Raw genomic sequence first — 21,875 nt, 5'->3', positions numbered from 1 at the left:
AAACTAATATTGATGAAGGAAGAAACAAACAATAACTTAAACAATAATAAAAATAATATTATTAACGAGGATAGCGAAACGCAGTGGCTAAAGTTTAAGAACGTAATTGAAGATAAGCTATCAAGGAAATTCAAACCTAGAACATTAGCAATAGAAGATATAGATGGAAATACCAATGGACATAGTACAGCTGTATTCTGACAAGGAATATAGACAGTAAGGCAAATAATAATTGAGAAGAGATCGATTGTAAACCGATTGAGAAGTGGAAGTGATAGAAGCTGGATGTTACCTAAAGCCAACTAAAGCTTCTCGAACATATGAAATTCTGCAGAAATTTTCAAAGTGCTGGATGATACGGTTGTAAGAATCTATGTAACAAAGTATGAAGGCCAGGAAAATGGCCAAAAGATTGGACAAGATCAAGTTTCATCTTCATACACAAGAAAGATCCAACACTGAAATGTGAAAATTATAGAACTATCTCCTTAAGTCTCCTTAAAACCAACGACTGAACAACTATCTGCAATCACAAATACTACACGAGATCAGATTTTTAATGTCAGACAATTAATAGAGGAATCTCGAGAATACAATACGCCCATGCTACTGTGTTTCATCGATTAGGAGGCGTTTGACTGTGTCAAATGAGAATGCTTGTGGTTAATCCTCGGCGACGTGGGAGTGCCAAATCATATCGTTGCGCTAATAAGAAATCACTATGAAACAGGAGAAGATTTCTCTCATATGCTGATGGATACCACTCTGCTGGCGAAAGATTGAGAAGCATTCCATAAAATGCTGGATTTGGTAATACATATTCTCTAACACATTAAAGTATTGTAGATAAACTAGAAGAAGTCACAGAATTCATAGACCTAGGATGCAATCAGGGAATATGCGAAAAAGAAAATAGAAGACGAATACATAACGAAGATATGGAACAAAGATTAAATTAGTTACAATGCTTATATTCGCGATCTTCTTAGAAAGAAGCCGTTAAAAAAAGGATTGAAGCTTTCCAGATGTGGTGCTAGTGTCGAATGCTGGGTATTCCTTAGACTGACAAACGCACTAAGATATTTATACTAAAAAAGCTCGAGATCAAAGACAGACTGTCCACTATTTGCTGGCGATGAATTCTACCATATTTTGAACATATAATCAGAAGAGTTGGAGATAACTTGAAAAAATTAATAGTCCAATGAAAAGATTAAGGGGAAGATCGCCAACTAGTTGGCTGGACGCTAGTTATTGAGAAATAAAGCAAAAGAATAACATAGAATCATAGTTAATCATAGTTCATAAACATAGAATCACAACTACTAAATTATGAGAATACGACGCAGAACAGAAGATTATTTTTCAGATTTTCGTACATGACTATATACAGGGTGTTTCATGAGGAATGGAACAAACGTTAATATGTTATAGATTTGTTCATTTTAAGGAGAAAAGTTCCTAAAAACATATGCTCAATTCGCAAAGGTAACTGAAATACAGCCAGTTAATGCTGATGAAGCGAATGATTGTCAGTCTGAGGATAATCCGCATGCCAGTGTTGAAACAAATTTTCAGGTAACATTATCTGTGAATGTATGGTGTGGAATGATTGACAATAACTTAATTGGTCAGCTTGGTCAACGGACCTTAATCCGTTAGATTACGGTATGTGGGGATGGCTGAAAAGCGATGTTTATCAAGTAAAAGTAAACATGAATGCTGCACGAATCAAGGCACATCAGGATAAATTACGCAGCACAGTGCGTGATATCTTCAAGAGATTAGCCAAGTGCATTAAGTTAGGCGATGGAATATTCCAACCCTTCCTTTAAAGCCCAAAATTCGATATTTTATGTACATATTTAAATAAATCAATTTATGCATTAACTGGCTGTATCTGAGTTCCCTTTGAGAATTGAGCACATGTTTATAGGAACTTTTCTGATTAAAATGAACAAATCTCTAACATATTAACGTATGTACCATTCCTCATGAAACATCCTGTATATAAAGCTATAAATTTGTACTAAAAATCGATACACGTTTTTCATTGATATTAATACCCAAGTTTCACGACCTTTAGACAACATCTCATTATACAGAAGGTCCAATTTCTACCCTTCCGTACATATTTTGTTTGAAATTATTGTTATTGATTTTTGTTGCTTGCATAACGAACAACTTTTAATTAATAAATTAAAGCGTAGAAATCAACTATTTCTAAGTTTAATAAGCCTACTAAATATTTTAAAATTTAGCGCATCAATTTAAAAAAATTTTAGTTCCACTTTTGTTACATTAATACTTCTAAGCTACTTATTCAAATCGATCATTTCTCACAAACGCCAACGTGTTACGATTATCACATCTGATATTAAACATGCAAACCTATTATTCTTTTTCATATACAATGGTTAGACGAGAAATAGGGTTGGGCGTGACCTTTGAAACTTTCCAGATCTGATCTGTATATTATTCATCTCATCATAAAAAATTGATATAACTATTTACATAAAAAATGATCTAATCTAAACCTTAAGAGATGTATTTGATTAGTAATTCTTTAACATGATTATTTAACATCACACATTAGGTTGCTTAATAACGAGGAAGGTTATCCCCGGAATAATTTCGTTTGTACATACCGGCACATGGTCGATTATGCAAATATTAACGAAGCTGAGCCGTATCACATCCGGTGTCCGCGTTGGTCCCGTTATATTAAATTTATAAACCAGGGCGTCCACCATTGATTTAAACCAAAACGCGATGAGGCTAGTGCTAGATGTTACCCCACAAAGTTTGGGTGTATATGCAGTAACGGACGAGCGACACACATCTGAAAATTGCAAATAAACCAACAACCCGAATCCTCCTAAATGTGATATACGAATGCCAGAGTGCATGTCTTCGTGGAGATAATATCTTTTGAACGCGTGCCAACAGAGTTTCAAGCCAATAAGGGTTTGTGTATCATAAATTTAAGAAATAATGGTGTAGGTGGTTACGGTGATAAATGATTCCTATCTACATCTTCTGTAGATCTTACATTGATCATTATTTTAATAATTTAATCTTTAATATAAAAATCATTCATTAATTCCCATAAATAATTTAAATGTCATTTTTAAATTTAAAGTTAAAATTGATTTCTAAACGTTAAATAAATAAAATAAGACCCGGTGCAACTTTATTGGATTTGCAGCAGCGAGGAGAAGCTTTCATCTGCCCAATCCAGTAAAAATTGTCCAAATTGACGTTTAAAATTGATTTACCTTGACCGTTTTCAAGCCCTATCTTTCCCGTTCGTCGTAAATCTTGCGAATTTTACTGCGACGGAAAGAGAAGGAAATCGGGGTAAGTAATAAATAGGAGGTGTTGAAGTATTCCTGATAAAGCAAAAATCGGAATTGGGGTAGTCTCCGGATATGGGTCAATCGTACCCAGGCGACTTATCGTAGTCAGACTGACGAGGTTCGCGTCGGAATAGTAGAAAAGCAATGATAATAACGTGCCATGATTTCAATGCGGACACTCAAAATAAACTGCTCTATCTATTTTTCACGTTTCTTTTTATACCACATTTTCGGAATAAATCTTTGTTTGATTTAGATGAATGATGACCTAAACGTGATAAGATTTGATGCCAATTTCCGTTTGAGAGGTTGAAATTCTAGAATACTTTCGTAACAATTTCATGAAATTTTTTTATTAATACTCACGTTGGAAGTTTATTTACATCAAACAGCTTTCAGGAATCCAAATTAATTCTGAAACAAAAAAAATTACTTTTTAACATCTCACTAAGTAAAGGGAGATCATTTTGATTGGAGTGGTTCTCAAAGTTTAAGAATATAGTAAGTGTATAGTGCAGGAACATTTCAAGTTTAATATCGAACGAATCTTGCAAAAAGGGTTCTTTTACATTCCAAAATGAGGTCGACGAAGGTTCAACTTACAGGCTTAAGCTTTATCCCGAGATTACAAAGGATTTCCAGGGAAGGAAGGCAGTCGACGATGTAAATTTTGGTGGTGATAATAATACGACGAGAATTAGTCGACGTAGTAATTATACTTTAATATAGATTTAATCTTTTTAATTTGGATGTGTCAAATTAAACTTTTTTTTGATAAATTTATTAATCAAGATCTAAAAACCATTTCGTAGCACTTAAAAATAAACTTGATATTTCAAAACATGATATTCTAAACACAATATACGAAAAGATTTAGTGCTAATAAATGAAATTTGATGAACACACAATACCCTACAATAAGCCATATTTTAAATAATTTTCTGCTATGAATCTTACCGTTAAAGGTACCGATATTTCCAAACTTAATTAAATTATTAAGTAATTAATTAAATTACTTTGCACTCTTTCACGGAGATTATAATCATGTTAAAATGTTGAAAGAACGTAATATGATTGCTTTTCACACTTCATTACAGACTACTCGATTGAATTGATTATTGAAAAAACGAATCTTCATCAACGTACCTTAAATATGAAACGTAAACACGTCGTCCAATCAAGAAGTTTGTCGCTAAGTGTATTCCTTATGTTTATCTTTTATTATCTATCTGTTGAAAGTTATTGGGGAAGATATGTATTCGACCCGATTCGAAAAGATTCAATATTACTAGGACAGCCAATACTAGAAAATGATGGCAATCAAGATAAGAACTTAACACCGACAAACAACTGGTTCCGACAATTTATTACAAAGTCATGTTCCCTATTGAGTAATGTTCCATCTGCTTCAATAATATATGATCTGCTTATTTCAGTTATAGAATTCCTTAACCAAATGTGAAGTACATAAACTGTCGTTATAGGCCATACGTTCTGATCTGAAGCCTAAAATAACGTTTCGAACATATTGAACAATTTAATTCTTAACGCAAATTTGTTAATATAGCAGAGACATTTCCCATACATATTAGAGTAGAAGGTATCACTGTCAACATTTGGGAGTAGCACTAAGACTGCGACTCAACTTGTTTCCTAAACTGCGCCACGAAATCTGCGATCTACGTAATTCAATTACAAACAATGAGTACCAATTGCAACGGAAGATACAGTGTTATCTCTGATAACTTATGAAAGAAAGGAGTTAAAGTTGAAAATAAAGCCAAATGAGGTTCTTTTAAAGCGATAAACTTTGAAAGAGAAGACTGATGTGTAAAAAACGAGATCAAATAGTCAGCAACCCCAAAAAATAAACTGTATTTATAAATGGAAAAGAATCTTGGTCGTTACAATATAGTAAATGTGGAAATCTTGGGAATCGACCATACAAGGGAATTAAAACAAAGTTGTCCTTTTTTCCTTTAACCGAGATTTAGAATAATATTTTTCCTTCTTCAGGGCAAAACTAATCAATTAAAACTCCAACTTCCCTATTAATATAAACTGTATCTAGAAAAAGTCTCTTATTGTAATTCAATTCCTTTTCAAGGATACAGATATTGTCAAAATCAAAGTAATGCCCTTCCTTAACGTGATGCGCAACTAAAGCACTCTTTCTTTCTTGGCATGCTTGACAATCTCTCTTGCTGGTCCGGAGTCAGGACTTCAGTGAAAGAACCATCTATAACATCAAGGACACGTTTACTTTTGTTGATAAAATAAAAGATTTTAAGTTACCACAAGGTTATGTATTGATTTCACTTGATGTGGTTTTATTATTCACTAACATTCCCTTAAAGTTGGTAAAAAAACTTTTTTTACCAACATTTTAGCCCCATTTTAGCTACTATGGTTATGGATCATCTTTTGGATGAGTGCGTTCCTTTACTCAACTTTACTTTTCCCTTCATCTTTAAGTATGTAGATGATATTGGCCCTAATGAACAAAATTTTAGCAATTGCTTCACAAGTAAAAGCAATGGCTAGATCATCACATGAATAAAATTTTTAAGCAAATGCTGCCGTTCCTACATCTCTTTAGCAATTGCTTATTCGAACAGGTCTCAACCTACAAATTTAGATAGTTCAACTTTTACTACTGTGTTGACGTTAATACAACACCGTGGGTTAAACAACGTAAATAAAACAACATTCTGTGCCATGGCAGATTCTAGTGGAAGTGAGGAATTTAACAGTGATGAAGAAATTTACGATACGCTAGTAAAAATTTCTTTTGCATTACATGTTGCCTGTACGTTAATACTGGGATATCCTTTTCGGTTTATATATTCATCTCCGAACTCAAGAAACTTTGGAATTCTAACATGTGTGCAGTCTATTGCACCAGTAATATCTTTAACCATAACAGTTTAGCTTCTACAAAATCTTCAGCACTTCTAGGAAATCTAATGAAAATATTAGCTTTTTCCAAAACTGCATGCTTTACGGAAGTAAATGTCTTACAGACAGTACTCTGATGAATACCGAGTTCATCAGTTACAGAATTTCGAATCCCCGGATCGGATAACTGTTGCAGAAAGATTTTTATCTGCTGTATAGGTGATAATGCAGCACTTCGCCTTTCACCACTATCAGTCAAAAAGTAATTTGCTAACCACTCAACATTTTCGCGATCAAACCGATATAACTTTCTGAAATCATCGTCTCTGCAATTTTTACGTACACTGTATATTTTTCGTTTATGCACATTCACATATTCAGGCATAATTAAAAAGGGTTAAATGAATAGGAACTCACGTGTATGCCGTAGAGATTCAAAGTTGACTGTACAAGCAAATGATGCAGCGGTCGACCTTTCTTACAAATATGTAAGCAATTCCCATACTAGAAAAAGCAATTCCTTAGTTTATTCATAACATTTTAAGTATATGTAAGGAATTGTATCTATTTTTTAAGAAAATAATTCGAGTAGAAGCAATTTCTGCACTTTTAAACAATTGCTAGCAGCAAAAGTAATTACTTCAATTTTCATTCATTGGTTTTCAAGTATTTGCTTTGATTTTGCAAGAAAAAGCAATTGCAAAATTTTTATTCATTAGGGTCACTATCTGTGCGGTTCCCTCAGACCAGATTGACAGTGTTCTTGACGTATTTAATGGTTTTGATTCACATTAGAGTTTACTGTTGCTCCCAAGTAGCAATTGCGATGATTCATATATAGAAACTACTTCTCAATACTTATCTAGCCGTATCAACCAGCATAAGAGAGATTGTCAAGCAGATTGGTCTTCCAGAAACAACTCCAGAGATAACTCCAGAGAAGTTGTTGTTTTTTTTAATCTTTTTAACTTATTTCGCTTTTTTGTTTTTACTTTATCGTTTTTTGTTATTAAATTTTGGAATTGTAATGTTTCATATTTTCGACGCCACCTTTTGTTATTTTTCTGAAATAAAGATCGTTTTTATTTCGTTTTTCGTTAATTTTTCTTTAATTGTAAGTCTTGGCCTTTGTTTAATATTGAATAAAATTATTCCGAAAGCTCGGTTAAAGGAGAAAAAGGACAACTTTGTTTTAATTCCCTAGTATGGTCGATTCCCAGGATTTCCACCTTTACTATATTTATAAAGATTACTTCCAATGGGGAAAAAAGTGAGAAACGATACACAACACGATGAAGGCAAGGAAGTAGACCCGTAGGAAGAAAATACAGAACTCAAAGAAAGATGAGGAAGAGCTATTTTTGGGAAGGAATATACAGATTTGGAATTACATCTTTTTTTTCTTGCACTGACATCTAATGGTAATGCAGCTTTTAGTACGGTTCCATTTCGCATACCTTGTCCTGTTCCAAATGAATGTTTCGTTGGTGCAATTCTTAACGAGATTTACAACATAATGTGTGTTTTACTCGGGTGGGTCAGATTGTGAATAGAAACAACACGGAACTAGTGTAATCTAGGCGCTACTAGTTTATCCTAAAGTGGGTGATTATTATCAGTCCAAACTAAGTTTAACAAAGTTTAGTTAAGTAGATCACAAATATGTCATCGTGTATAAACGACGACGCGACAAGTTATAAACATTATATAATACAATATTAACGTTGTAAATTGTTTTGATCGTGCTTCAAACTTTTATTTAAGCAACATATTACATCACAAAATAATTTTTTACATTTTTAAGAGAAATCAAAATCACCCGAATAGCTATACGTAAGTTTTAAATGAAAATGAAGGGAAACTTAAACAATTTTTGTAAATCAACAAAATCACGAAAAATTGAAATTGAATTGAAAGTTATCAAAACGAATGTCAAGAAATGAAATCAATATAATCAATAACGATAAATATTTGTTCCAATAGCAAATGGATATTATTATTTAATCTAGTTCCATGAATGTAAATGTAATAATTAAGTCCCTGAACATTAACAGAACCGTAATAATTGTGTATTAACGTTACAGTTTGTATTACGATAGAGGTCAACTACTGTTCTAATTAAACACTCCTCGATATTTAGTTTTTCTGTTGTTTGATGGTCCTCGATTTAAAATGCATTACAACGTGAAAGTGTGCAGGTGTGCGAACCTAGAACGTAAATAATGTAGGCATCGATTTTTCTGTCTATTTCTTAAGAAACCATAAGTTATATACTATTCACCGCTTGACTGGATAAAAATAAATTTCACATCTGCTAAAAAATCGACCAAATAGTAATAATCAGAGACACGTGAACCAAACATTTCAATTTATTTATTGATTAAAAAGTAGGAAGACAAAGCACGAACAATTATTTTCAATTATTCTTTAAATATTAAAACAACAATGCATCATGCATTCTAGTAAATAACCAAGAAAGTCACTTCAATTGTTACCAACAATAATAATTTAAGGGGTAATTTTTCTTTTATAGATTTTGTAACGCTTTATTTTTATATTCTAAACGCTAACCTAGAAATTATCAATAAACACAGTAACTAAGCTTTATTACAATGTACACATTTCCTGAGTTATCCTGATATTGATTTTCTACATACTTTATATCTACGTTGATTTACTTAAATATTATAATACGAAACTGTGTTATAATAGAGTAACAACAGAAACACCATATAATAAACAAAAGTTAAAGTTTTTTTATACAAAATCACTGTTACTAAAATAACGAAGTTGTGGGCTAACTCAAATATATCGGAGTTTTTCATATTATATACTACAAGTAGCATCCTACACACTATAACCATTATATTAATTACGTGTACTATTCTACGTATAAAGATAAGATCCCCCACAAAATGATATCAGCTACTCATTCTGATTACCTCCGGGCATAATTTGCAAACTTCATTATAAGTAATAACACATTGAAAGTTGAGTTGAGTTTGAGTACTCTGTGGTAATAACAGTCCCCTGTTTATTCGAGAATGAAACTCTTGTAATAATCAGTGCATGAAGAGCACATTAGATGAAACGAAATTGTCCTTCCTTCTCGTAACTTCTAATGACCACCGGTTTCCCACATCATCATGACCTACTTCATATAGTTTATGGAATGTAATAGCATATTATTGAAACTGGAATAGGGGACACAATGTGAAACGTCTTGTTACTGGGTGATACACTGTGATTTTGAAACAAATTTAGAATGTGTTTTGATGGATTTACGATGAAATGTTTAAGTTTATGTTTCCCATAGTAGAAGAAGTAGTGATTTAAATTTCTTTGGACGTAACCTCCGAGAAGATGGTTTAGTATATTCAAAGCTAAACAACCTGTTACAAAATGATACCCCTCCTTAAAAAAATGCCATGATGGAAAGTACAGAATGTTACATGAACTTAGATAAGAAACGATTTAAGTAATAGTAAGATTTTGCATTATGTATATGATTTAGACCTCAATTAATGCAATACATTTATTTTCCAAACTGGTTATTTCTGTCTTTCACAGGATATCACATTTTTAAGCTACTTGTTTCAAACAACTAAACACAAATTTCAAATTTTTTTGTTCAATTCACCAGGTACATGTCTACTTTTTTAGTTCATGCATAATGCAAATTCTTCTTTTTATTGCTTAATGAATAACAAATTTTCAAGAAAGAGTTTTATAACAGAAATAAATCCTTGACTCTGTATTATACGCGCCATTACGTGTGTGTAGTTCTTTCATCTCTATATCATCGCTTTCTTTACCGCTTTGCTCGCCGCTCGACTATATCTTAGCATTAGAAAGGACTAAGCCGTCACAACAGTAGGAGCCATATTCTGTAAATAAATTGGAATTGAAATCGTGTATTAAATTGAAACCAGAGTCGAATCTCAATCGTAATTTAAATAAATATTTGTCCAATAATTTCACTTTATTAACGACCATATTTTCGAAAATTGTTGAAGTTGTACTAGTTGGGTTGGTTTGCTCACTTGAGTCTTCCTCAACACTGCGCAATACAATAGCAATATCTGCTTCCATTTTTGACAGATTTAAAATTATTGGTATTTTCGTGATCAGTGTCAATCTCTTCATCATCTGCCACAGGAAGCAGGTTAAAGTGTTTGTTAATTTGTTTCCTATGAACGATTACTTAGACCATTTTTAAAATAAATATAAAAAAAACTTAATTCTAGTGTAAGTTTACTCATATAGAAATTCCAAAACGTAATGAACAGAAATCAGCTCTTTCATTGTTTAAATTTGTAAGAAAATAATAAATCATGGAGACACATAAGTCATAGTAATAATGTCGGATTTATGCGGTGAGTCAGAAAGGATAGAAAATGTTGTTCTTTGCCTTTTCCCTTATACCTGGCGTCGGGACCTCGATCCTTTTTTGGTATTCTTTTTTATTCAACGCCACCCTCTTTACTTCCTGAATGGTCCTTCCCTTCTGCTAAATCGCACACTTAATGCTATTCAGCCACTTCGATCTGGTTCTCACCTTGCCCCCATCGTCCTCTTTGAGATCCTCTTATCATCCATACGGATCACGTGTCCGTAGCACTGCAACTGTCTGTTCTGTACAGTTTTCACTAAAGGATTTATCCTGTATATCTGATTCGCTCCCTTCTAGTCCTGCCTATTAATCGCCTTATATACCTCTCTTCTACAGCTGTTACTTTGCTTCTGTGCTTATCCTGCATTGGCCATGTTTTTGCCAATACAGGTTCATCTTTGTTTCTTTACTCGGCTCTTTTTTATTTATCAATGTTGTCTTAATCTAGTAATGCTTTTGTTACTTTGGACATTTCGTTTCTTATTCCCTGATATATTGTCCAATCATTGCTCATCACTTCACCCAAGTATTTGTAGTGATTTACTACCTCTAATCGTTCTGCCCACATCTGATGTTTATATCATCTTCCTCGTTGCATAAATATGTTTGCTAATCTTCATTATTTTACTTTCCTTTGTGTTGATTTCCTTTCTTGCACTTTGTATATTGATATTCCATTTGTTGATTGTGACTTGCTTCTTAAATTCTCCAGTGTCCGAGTTTTCAGTTCAGTCGCTTTTTACTTTTCTTTAAGATTTAGTCCACAACCACAATAAACGGGATTTTGCTATTTATTCATAGTTTTGATAGCCAATTTTAGTCCACATTTCGAACAGTTCGATATGTAACCCACAGAAGAAACCGAGTTTCTCTCAGTTTTATGAATTGGTAGGTAGTAGATGTTATCTAAAACCCATAAACACTATAATTCATTCCACAATGTTAGGAATTGACAAAGTGTTTATATTACTTAATGGCTAATGTAATTCAAAAGTCATTTATATTTCAAGCACAGATATCTACCTATAAACTAAACTAGATAAAAAACAAGATGCAAATCGTTTGTGTTGTATTGTTGTAATTCACAAGACATGAGATTACTTTCCTGTAATTAGTGATGGAACGGATAGTGATTTTGCGAAAAGCCGGATATCGGATACTTCAATTAATAATTGGCGATATTTCCACAAGGATCCTTCAAGAAATGAATTTTACAGTTATCGATGAAAATTGCAACATCGAAAATTTTATCAAAACTTCAAATATTGTTTTCTCAAAAACTAAAAGTTATTCTTCAAAACGTATTGGTTCATTGGAAAGAGGACACTCTTATTAACACTTTGGGAAATCTTCATACTCATATTCGAAGAAATGCATTTTATACGAATTTTTAAAACTTAATCGGCGAAAATTGCAAAATTCGAAAAAATTATCGATTATTTCAAAAATTTATTTCTCAAGAATTAAAAGTGATTTTTTAAAACGGCTTGTTGCATTAAAAAGAGGATACTTTAATTAATAATTGGTGATATTTCCACAAGGATCCTTCAAAAAATGAATTTTATAGCGAATTTTGAAAATTATCGATGAAAATTGCAACATCGAAAATTTTATCAAAACTTCAAATATTGTTTTCTCAAAAACTAAAAGTTATTTTTCAAAACGTGTTGGTTTATTGGAAAGAGGACACTCTTATTAACACTTTGGGAAATTTTCATACTCATATTCCTAAAAATGGATTTTATACGAATTTTTAAAACTTAATCGGCAAAATTCGAAAAAATTAGCGATTATTTCAAAAATTTATTTCTCAAGAATTAAAAGTGATTTTTCAAAACGGCTTTTTGCATTAAGAAGAGGATACTTTAATTAATAATCGAAAGTGACAACAGCGACAATTCTGTTAGTAATGAATGTGATGATGAATTACAAGCGCAAAAAAGGAAACTAGATGAAATTGCAACAAGAGATTTTATATATCGCATTGGGATTGTTACAATGAGGTTGCTAAAGACAAACCTGATATAAATAAAATTGTATTCAATGTAAAAAGCCCTATTGGGGTTAGATTATTACAGGAATTAGTATTATTGAGATACTAATTCCTGTGAATAGTGGAGTACTAAGTGATAGGTTTTTAATATCCAGCCAAAGCCGGATATTTGGTAACTGTTCGATATCCGGCCGGATTTTAAAAAATAGCCGGATACCGGATAGCTGCCGGATATCCGTTCCACCACTACCTGTAATCGTTTCTTAATTTTTGACAATATATTTCTTAAAATATTTTAACCTAAAGAAATGGTGAATGCGCCGGTTAAATCCAATAATTGGGTAACATACTTTTTTCCATACTTTGTGATTTGTATCTTATCCTTGCAAAAGAACCAATGTAATTACATCGGCTATTTCGCTACCGTATATGGAATCGACAAATCGAAATTCAATTAAACCCAAGCTTTTAGCGTAAACGTTTCCAATAAAACCTTTTTTACTGAAAACGTACCGTAATGTTCGCCGGCATTAAAGTGTAAACGAAAGGCCCAATTTGGCTTTCTAATAAAAATTTCAGTAACCATTTCGAGGTGGTTGCCGAGCATTGCCCGACTATGAATACAAATGGCCACCAATTTTGCCTACGCTGACTGGGCCTTTTAAGAACCCTCCAAGAAATTGGCGAGCGGCGAAACGTTCCGCAAGATTTACTTTTGAAGGAAGAAAAGGGACAGGTTGAGAGCGTGATGAAATTCCCACACACGTTAAGTACCACTTAATCCTGCAATAAAATTTGGATTCGATTCGAAATGTAGTAAAACAGAAAGAAAAACGCTAGAAATCGTTTCAAATTTATTTATTGTGTGTGTAATCTGGGTGTTACGTTTATGTTACTCTATTCCAAAAAAGAACTATGTATGGAGGTCGTAAATAATTCCCTACACATAGTGGTCTTGATGTGAAAATCGATACAGTGGACAATTTACATCTACCTCTTCCTACTAGACTTTTAGAAAACTGGTGGCCTATAACGTGACAGTTTGTGTTTTGTGTGTATTCACTCTGAATTTACTAAAAGCCCAGCAGGTGTTTACCAAGTAAATATTCGTTTAATGTAGATGTTAAAATCACGCGTTCAATGTAAAAATGTAAATTATACTTTTAATAAGTTCATTTTCTATAATACAAACTTGGATACTTTGTTAGTTTAACGAAAACTTGGATCATAACCAGTCTAAACTCTCCAAAAGTAAATATCGTCGAAAAATGCAGGACGACCTCAAACTAAAATTGCATTTACCCCATTAACCTTCTTTACAAAAGTAAAGGAAGTTTTTCTCTAACGCTACCATTCTCATCTCTCTCCAAAGGGTTTAAAAGGAACCAGAACATAAATCACAACTAACACGCGAGGTTGATCCCACCACCAGAAAAATCTGACCTCGGAAACGTTTTAAGTACTTATGAGGACGAACAGTTTTATGTCCTCTTGTTTCGAACTTTTTCCTGTAGTACTACGTGTATCTCGCTTAAATTGTCCTCATAAAACAATAGTGGGCAATTAACCCACTAAGACATTTTTATTCCCAACTTTGTAAATTACCGAGATAATGAACGTTTCGAGTCTTTCATGAATGTAATGAACGTTATGCGGGTATCAGAAAGGAGATTACTGATACTAGATTATAGGCTATACAGAGTTTCCACTGAGCCACTCCCATAACGACAAACGGATGCAGGAATGATGTCCTTTACGCAGTAAATCCAGTAATAGATCTCAATTTGTCATTGTTATTAGGGCGGATATGTTGTCAGCACCTAACATTGTATTCTCCGTATCGTTATATATACGGGGGGAATTATAAAGAATAAAAATTTTTAAATTAGAAATCATAAACACAAAATATGGTGATTGAAATATATGATTTTATGAAATATGCAATATCTTGTATCTCATAATGGAACCGAAGGAATTTTGTCACTTTTTATGAACAAAATATTATTCATAAAAAATGCTGATAATGTTTAAGTGCTTTCTTCCCAGTTTTTGAGTGCATTCGGCAAGGTTAAAAACTTTCTCAGATGCCTCAAAATCAGTAGACAAATTCTGAAACTAAATTTAAGCTTCATCCATCTTCCAACATAGATAATACAGATGCTATTGCTATTAGAAAGTGTTGTAGACACATCGAAAATTTTATCAAAACTTCAAATATTGTTTTCTCAAAAACTTGGTTCATTGGAAAGAAGACACTCTTATTAACACTTTGGAAAATTTTCATACTCATATTCCTAAAAATGGATTTTATACGAATTTTTAAAACTTAATCGGCGAAAATTGCAAAATTCGAAAAAATTGTCGATCATTTCAAAAATTTATTTCTCAAGAACTAAAGCTGATTTTTCAAAACGGCTTGTTGCATTATAAAGAGGATACTTTAATTAATAATTGGTAATATTTCCACAAGGATTTATCAAGAAATTAATTTTATAGCGAATTTTGAAAATTATCGATGCAAATCGATACATCGAAAATTTTATCAAAACTGCAAATATTGTTTTCTCAAAAACTAAAAGTTATTCTTCAAAACGTATTGGTTCATTGGAAAGAGGACACTTTTATTAACACTTTGGGAAATTTTCATACTCATATTCCTAAAAATGGATTTTATACGAATTTTTAAAACTTAATCGGCGAAAATTGCAAAATTCGAAAAAATTGTCGATCATTTCAAAAATTTATTTCTCAAGAACTAAAGCTGATTTTTCAAAACGGCTTGTTGCATTATAAAGAGGATACTTTAATTAATAATTGGTAATATTTCCACAAGGATTTATCAAGAAATTAATTTTATAGCGAATTTTGAAAATTATCGATGAAAATTGATACATCGAAAATTTTATCAAAACTGCAAATATTGTTTTCTCAAAAACTAAAAGTTATTTTTCAAAACGGGTTGGTTCATTGGAAAGAGGACACTTTTATTAACACTTTGGGAAATTTTCATACTCATATTCCTAAAAATGGATTTTATACGAATTTTTAAAACTTAATCGGCGAAAATTGCAAAATTCGAAAAAATTGTCGATCATTTCAAAAATTTATTTCTCAAGAACTAAAGCTGATTTTTCAAAACCGCTTGTTGCATTATAAAGAGGATACTTTAATTAATAATTGGTAATATTTCCACAAGGATTTATCAAGAAATTAATTTTATAGCGAATTTTGAAAATTATCGATGAAAATCGATACATCGAAAATTTTATCAAAACTGCAAATATTGTTTTCTCAAAAACTAAAAGTTATTTTTCAAAACGGGTTGGTTCATTGGAAAGAGGACACTTTTATTAACACTTTGGGAAATTTTCATACTCATATTCCTAAAAATGGATTTTATACGAATTTTTAAAACTTAATCGGCGAAAATTGCAAAATTCGAAAAAATTGTCGATCATTTCAAAAATTTATTTCTCAAGAACTAAAGCTGATTTTTCAAAACGGCTTGTTGCATTATAAAGAGGATACTTTAATTAATAATTGGTAATATTTCCACAAGGCTTTATCAAGAAATTAATTTTATAGCGAATTTTTAAAATTATCGATGAAAGTCGATACATCAAAAATTTTATCAAAACTGCAAATATTGTTTTCTCAAAAACTAAAAGTTATTCTTCAAAACGTATTGGTTCATTGGAAAGAGGACACTTTTATTAACACTTTGGGAAATTTTCATACTCATATTCCTAAAAATGGATTTTATACGAATTTTTAAAACTTAATCGGCGAAAATTGCAAAATTCGAAAAAATTGTCGACCATTTCAAAAATTTATTTCTCAAGAATTAAAAGTGATTTTTCAAAACGGCTTTATGCATTAAGAAGAGGATACTTTAATTAATAATCGAAAGTGATAACAGCGACAATTCTGTTAGTAATGAATGTGATAATGAATTACAAGCGCAAAAAAGGAAACTAGATGAAACTGCAACAAGAGATTTTATATATCGCATTGGAATTGTTACAATGAGGTTGCAATGTTGTCAGCACCTAACATTGTATTCTCCGTATCGTTACATATACGGGGGGAATTATAAAGAATAAAAATTTTTAAATTAGAGATCATTAACACAAAATATGGTGATTGAAATACATGATTTTATGAAATATGCAATATCTTGTATCTCATAATGGAACCGAAGGAATTTTGTCACTTTTTATGAACAAAATATTATTCATAAAAAATGCTGATAATGTTTAAGTGCTTTCTTCCCAGTTTTTGAGTGCATTCGGCAAGGTTAAACACTTTCTCAGATGCCTCCAAATCAGTACACAAATTCTGAAACTAAATTTAAGCTTCATCCATCTTCCAACATAGATAATACAGATGCTATTGCTATTAGAAAGTGTTGTAGACACATTTCCTTAGAATCGACATTGAACGTTAATAAATTCAAGAATATTAAAATAGTTTTCAAAGCAACGTTCTGTTCTGCTTAACATCGTAGTATTCCTTTCAAAGTTATATTATACGATATTTTGGATTAGTTGCCATGTGGCCAGTGATGACAATAAGTAAATGAAGATCGGTCGATTTTAAAGCGGAGGATTCGCTTGGTTATAGATTAGAATAAGAGTCTTGGTAAAATATTGGAAAGTGTTGTATTAAAACAAGATTATTCAATAAGTGCAAGTAGTGTCTCGTGTTTGTACTGGACGTTGGCATACGTATGCATCTCGTAAATTTCAGTTAATAACTTCTAAATTGAAGATATCTCACGGTTGCTTTCCTGCATATTTGGCCAAAATTTACATAATTGAGGTTGCAGTGTTTGAATGCGGTGTGAATTTTGTAGAGCCGTGAACTATATAATCTCGTTATATCTGACCACTAACTTATGGTGCTATTTAGAGCAATATTTCAATTTGGGATATAAAGTATTGCTGCGATTATTGCAGCTATTGCCAAAAATTAAACCTGGTCACTAAAATTTTAGTTCACAACTCAAAACTTATTATTTTTATCTAAAAAAACTTATAATTTTCATAATTCATAGTATTCATAATTCTCATTAATAAGATATGGATTTAAACAAAGGGGCAAACTTTTTATCATGAATAGGTTTGCTTCATGTTATTAGTGATGGATAGGGGAAGGTTGAGGTAACTGAGACTGAACTCCAAATAAACACGGGTAGAACATGATACCAATCGCTCGGAGCAATTTGGTGTAGCTACTAAATCGAAAATATGTTAAATCATGTTCGATCTATAAAACTAACAGTTTATCGTATAAAGTTTTCAAGTAAACTTTTAAATTAATTCGCCAGTTTTTTTTTATTTAATCGATTTTGTTAATTTATATTAAAAAAAAAAGATTGATGTTCGGTCAACAAAAAAAGGGTGAACAATAAAGATTCCTCTTTTATTTTTTATCGCTAGAGGATTCACCGAAGTAAGTACATAAATCAAGCCTACCACACAAAGCCGGTTAATTCCCTAAAAATCGCACTGAAAAAAGAACCTTTTCAAAACCTTAAGTACATAAATCTCGTCTCCGCAAAATGTAATCAAAACATCAGTTGAAATAAACTCGAAATCGTTTTCTAATTAAAAATAAATATTTGTAAGAAAATTAAATTGCTAAGTTTATAGTGTTTGTATTAATTTGGAAGAAGATTGCACATTAATGAAATTCATTCTGCACATAACGTAATTTCATTAACTGAAATTGATTCCCTATGTCGTTAAAGTTCGAAATAAGGTGCAACCTTAACCGAACGTGCTAAAGAAAATAAAATAAATCGGAAACTACTTTATACAGTAAATCTTGTGAAATATTTACTAGTTTCGGTCCAAGTGGGTTACTTCTCGTGCAAACTATTCCAAGAGAACGTCAATACTTTAACCGCGAACCCATTTATTATTAACTAAGCTAATATACCTTTCCTTCTCCTTTTAGATAATTGAGACTTCCTCATGGAAAATTAATTAATATTACTAAATATTCAAATGTAGTATACAGGTGTCCCACATTTACAATTTCAATAATGAATTTTTTTGTGTAATCTGTTTATATATTTAACACTAATATTAGTTATTATTTTAATAAAAAGAAATATAGTTGACGTATGTGGTTAAATTATATGTGGATAACGGAAGTAAATAAACCGTAACGTTGTGGGATGTTAGAATCGAATAGGTCAAATATCGGCACCGCAAATTCAGAGGTCGATAAATAATGCAAGGGTTTTGACCCGCTGTTAGGGTGCGAATGGTTACGGTTTAGTTAACCACAGAATCAAACGATTTGTCAAACGTGTGGATTAGTTACGCATGGTCGAGTTTAATCTAATTCGGTAGAAATAAAAAGTGTAAAACAAAAACGGTATTACATATATAGTGTTTACTTTTTATTTTTTTATCTACGACTGCTTGGATAAGTCATCATTACCACACTCATTTGAGTTACGTAATGAAATCATTACCGCACTGGTTTCATTACGTAACGCATTTTTAACCCAATCAGAATAGACTTGATTTATTAAAACGAGCAACAATACAAAAGAAAAAGTGCTACCTATTTAAAGAGAAACAATACTATTTATTATAAACATTAATTGTTATGTTTTTACATTTCGAAACACTTATTCCAAATGAGTAACATGTTATTGAAACTGACATTAATTCAAAATTGTTAAATCATTTCAAAATATTTTTATAAATGTCAAAATAGACCTTTTTAAAGAAATTGATTAAATGTTGTATATCACACGTGGGCTAGAGATAATTACAGTACTCGTGTGATTATGTTTCTGGCCCACCTGTAATATAAACAACTATTATGTTTATCTTTTCAAAACGTTTTTTACATTACCCCATTACTCTTCTTAAGCCCTTAAAACCCATCCTAATAGATCCCCTTTACATATTCTCTTACAAAAAGGAAAATTAGAGCGTAACCTATCATCCACGCTACGTTAACGATTCAGCGATTGGTAGGAGAGAAAAAACATGCATTTAAAGTAGATGGGAGGAAAAAGAGCTGACACTTAGCAGAGATCACGATGATAAATTACGGTCTAGAAATTCTTTATGAAATAAATCTAATTTTACAACGAATTTTTAAATTTTTGTTGACACTCGCTTTTTACGCAGATAGTTGAGGGAAATAAAATATTTTTTATTAAGTATGTAGTTATACTAGAATAGAAATGATGACGAAATGAAAAAATTAAAATAACAAGTAAAGAAAAATTATTAAAGGTTTTCAAAAACACTTCGACGGGCATCAATGCATGCCTGACACCGTGGTCTTGAATAAAGCGTTTTCTAGGCAGTATATTTATATCCCGTCATATTTTATGACACATGCATATTTTACGGAACCTTTCCTAGAAAAACCCGTCACGTTTACCAAACAGATTTATTTAGCGTATGGCAGCAAGACACAAGGAAAACGGAAATTACAATCAGAATATAAAATATAGATAGATTTTTTTATTGTGTTATTAAGAAAAACATCTCTTATACTGTTCCATGGTACATATAGCAATACGAAATCTATCTATCTATTACAGCAAAAATCTAGACTAAAAAGGAAAGCACCACAAAAATACAATACTATTAACAGAAATTAACTGCAGCAAACAAGAAATAAAAGTTGCAAGATTTTACAACTACGATTACAAACTATGGCAATACCATCGATAAGCCCTACAATTCATCGGAACTATTTATCACATATTCATCAATGTTATAAAAACTTCTAAATCGAAGGTAGAGCCTTATTTTAATTTTAAACTGCTTAGTACATAATAGGCATTAAGAGTACCTCTCACAGTACATGTAAAATATATTTCAATATCGTCATTCTTTCTAGTGTAATAATCGTGTTTGTCGCTAAATTTACGATATAAGGTTAGATTATTCTTCTTGAAGACATTCTAGAATATATACATATACACTGAACAGTCAAGATATTCCATTCAGAAAAATTTGGCTCTGCAACATTCAGCAAAGCGCAAACCAGCCATGACTCTCAAGCATCTCCTTTTGATTTGAAAAGCCTGTGCAGCGTGAATACAGAAAGGCGTAAGATACCTGTATGGCGTAGAAGTATCCGTACTATCCGACACATAACACCACCCCATTTCTGGAACAGTCCATTAATATTTGCTCCAGAGGAGAAATATCTTGGTGTTATCTTGGGCAAAGGATTGATTTGGAAATCATATAATAGTTGCAAAACCAAAAAAGCAACGATTGCACTTACCCAGTGTCGAAGGGCAATTGGGACTACATAGGGATTAAATCCGAGGGTTACAATGTGGATATACACTTCTGTGATAAGACCCATAATAGGTCACGGAGCCATAGTTTGGTGCTTAGCACTAAAACATGCATATAAGGCTAGATTGCTGCATTAATTGCAGCGACTGGCCTGTCTGTTAATTTTGGGCGCCATGAGATTCGCCACTTGACAAGACTACTTATGGAAAAAGATTTTTATGCCTGACACGTTCCACAATAATTCAGAAAAAAAAATTCAATAAAATATAACTTATAGATTAGTCTTGAAAACTAATAGAGTCGATATCTCGAAATTTGTGTTGTAGTTAGTTGCAGTGTTAGATTTGCACCCTAATAAAAATTGCAGAAACCTCTTAGTTACGACGATCGTGCATGTCACCATTAATAAATAATTTACTTACTGGCTGAAATAAGATGAACTTAAAACGTTAAAAGAACAAAGATAGAAAACGAATTAGAAGAGTTATAGAGAACAGAAAATTGGATCATCATAAAGTTTAAAAACATTACTATCACTGAGTATTATAGAGGATTAAAAATTGCCAAAACAAAGTAAATTAAAAGAAAGATACTTTAAACTTATTGGATTATTTTGATAACACATCAAAGGACACAAGTGTTCTGTGACTATGAATTCGGGTCAGGTGAAATTCTAGGTAGAAATTCATTCCAATGCAACGAATACCGACGACATCAAAGTGCAATAATCGAGCGCTTCTTCCTCGTTTGTTAGTAAATACATTGTGTACATAATTAATTTCTGTATATTATACTCGTTGTTTCCCTTTACTTCAAAGTTGGCGGTTCGGCGGTACAACTAATAGCAAAAGTTCACTTGTTACTTTGCATAACTTGCGATCAATAAATATTTTGCGTACAGTCTCAAAGGCGGTTGAATATGTTATAAAAACAATTATGTA

The 21,875-nt window shown here is 31.9% G+C and overlaps 1 protein-coding gene across 3 annotated transcripts in view; it reads right to left on the bottom strand.

Annotated features, from left to right (window-relative positions):
• Positions 1–21,875, bottom strand: part of LOC111428781 (uncharacterized) — a 66,668-nt gene that overhangs the window by 29,991 nt on the left and 14,802 nt on the right. For all 3 annotated transcript variants that reach the window (XM_023064469.2, XM_023064470.2, XM_023064467.2), the window contains exon 2: positions 3,726–3,773. The gene's annotated coding sequence lies outside the window, so the exon portion shown is untranslated. The remainder of the gene's footprint in view (positions 1–3,725; positions 3,774–21,875) is intronic.

This window comes from Onthophagus taurus, chromosome 2 (assembly GCF_036711975.1).
Source record: "Onthophagus taurus isolate NC chromosome 2, IU_Otau_3.0, whole genome shotgun sequence".
NCBI classification, from domain to species: domain Eukaryota; kingdom Metazoa; phylum Arthropoda; class Insecta; order Coleoptera; family Scarabaeidae; genus Onthophagus; species Onthophagus taurus.
The sequence above is the reverse complement of the archived record's forward strand: the minus strand, read 5'-3'. Positions and strand labels throughout refer to the sequence as shown.